The 2,047-nt window shown below is 44.3% G+C and overlaps 1 long non-coding RNA gene across 10 annotated transcripts in view; it reads left to right on the top strand.

The window, feature by feature from the left end:
* The window catches only part of LOC108445032, a 77,621-nt gene that overhangs the window by 44,258 nt on the left and 31,316 nt on the right, over positions 1 to 2,047 (top strand). For 9 of the 10 annotated variants that reach the window (XR_001859768.1, XR_001859762.1, XR_001859770.1 and 6 more), the window contains one exon: positions 1,200 to 1,508. The exons of the other annotated variant lie outside the window; for it this stretch is intronic. This is a non-coding gene — a long non-coding RNA (uncharacterized LOC108445032). The remainder of the gene's footprint in view (positions 1 to 1,199; positions 1,509 to 2,047) is intronic. 10 annotated transcript variants of the gene reach the window in all.

Here is a 2,047-nt window from a genome sequence, read left to right as displayed (position 1 = left end):
CAGGAATGAGTGTGAGAATGCTGATGTAATTGCCACAGGATCTGGGTCCTAACCAGAGGATCATTGGGAGATGCTGTAACCCCTTTAGACTGTGATATTAATTTATTTGTATTTGCATATAAGAAATGTTAGTATCATAATACATACTGGGACTACTGCAATAGTACTGTAGTAGTAACTGTTATATTACAGTCAATTAATAAAAAAGGCAGCATTCTAAAGATGTGAATGGCAGCCTTTTTTGCCACACAGTTTGGGTGACAGTGGTTGAGAATTGGCAGTATCAGACCAAAAAGGTTTTCAAAGCTGAATGCCTGAAGTGGCAGTAAGAGTACCTAACAAGAAGAACAAGAAGAAATCCTTTTACAGTGAGAGAATGTAATGATTCCCATTAGATCTTTTTTAAAAAATCTCACTGTGAACAGAGTTAAATAAGTAACTGGCAGCATAAAGTCATTCACTGTTTATCAACAACAATTCTAAGTAATCTAAAGTCAGATCATTCTAAACAAAAAAATTGTTTGCAATCAGTCTTCGAAGTATTCTGGAGCATCTGGTAGACTCTCCCTTCTGCAATATTCATATCTGATTACAAGGCTAGAATTAGTTGTGAGCTCCCCAACACAGACTGTGTTTTCTGTAATGACAGATCAGTATGCATAGAAACTCACAAGATGAGATGAGAAGATTGAAAAGTGGTATGAAGTATTTCCTTCCTGAATTTTGGTATGTAATCAATAAATCAAGGCAAATGTGAAAGAGGTGCAATGGGGGTGAAATGGTCTCTTTACGGTGATTCTCTGTATAAGAAGGAAAGTGTAGGTAGGCTCATGCAACATCAGCGAGGTGGGGTTAGTGGGCTGGGATTCCATGAGCCTGGGGACATGATGTTACTCACTGGGAAGTCAGAAGTAATTAGAAGCAATAGTGCTGGAAGTGGTTTCATTCAGGTTCAACTGGCCTATGTATGGCTTGCAATAAAGAAGGTGTGTCTGGAGTATTTCAGGCTAAGAATTGATTTCCAGTGGAGAAAGGAAGCTCTTAGCTAGGCATTGTAGAAACGGCAGGGTGGAAAAGACTTGGACCTCAAACTGCCCAGCACTGATGCAGGATCAGGTATCCATGCACATTCCTGACAGGTAATTTTTAACTTTTCATTATAAACCTCATGTGAAGGAGATTTTACATTTTTTTTCCAGGGATCTTACTGCAGTCTTTCACATCTTCAACTGAAACCTCTGTTAACACCTTCAACCCAACAGCGTGCAAATGCAGAACCGCTTTGGGGATCCAAAGCAGTAACTGCCCAGACCTGGCCCCACTAGCTCAACTCTCCCCTCGACCATGCTGCACTGTTCCCTGTATTGTAGACATATGGCCTAGGACAGGCAGCGGAAGAGGCTGGATCTGACCTGCTACCCTTTCCCCAGAGGCCAAAGGCAGCGGTATCTGACAACAGAGCAGATCTCAAACATCTGCACACTTACGGTGCCTGTGAAGCCTGAGCGGTGAGTCGCAGAACTGCAGGGGTTTATGCTGCCGGTGGGAAGGGCAGGGTGGGAAGGTGCCTGTCTGCATGTGCCTGGCGTGCTGCAGTAGGCACACGTCACAAACCTGCACAGGAGAGCAAAACTGGGACCTACCCCGCTACTGCACAGGATACCAGTGCCTCAGGTGAAAGCAAGTCAATCGGCCAAACTAAGTTTCCCAAAATATTTGAAAGTTTAAAAAGGCTTATTTGATTACAGTGAAGTCCATTCAGCTCTGAAATTATGTCAGTGTGCTAGTTTAAAAAACCCAGTGGAAAATTACACCCCACTTAAGATACTCTCTTCTCCCCACCCTCTCCTGGTGAGAGGGGACACTAAAAGCAGAGATTCTGAGTTGAGATAAGAACCATTTACTTGAAAAAACTGAGCCCTGCAGCACTTGGGAAGCTGCTTAGTCTGGACAGGAGTCGTGCTGCCAGGAAACAGTGCCTTTGCCGGCTGCGGCAAATGCAGGGGGGTCCCTTCCCCCGGGGACACCACCACCACACAGGCGCAGC

Source organism: Corvus brachyrhynchos, unplaced genomic scaffold (genome assembly GCF_000691975.1).
Source record: "Corvus brachyrhynchos isolate BGI_N302 unplaced genomic scaffold, ASM69197v1 scaffold80, whole genome shotgun sequence".
Lineage (NCBI taxonomy): Eukaryota > Metazoa > Chordata > Aves > Passeriformes > Corvidae > Corvus > Corvus brachyrhynchos.
The sequence above is the reverse complement of the archived record's forward strand: the minus strand, read 5'-3'. Positions and strand labels throughout refer to the sequence as shown.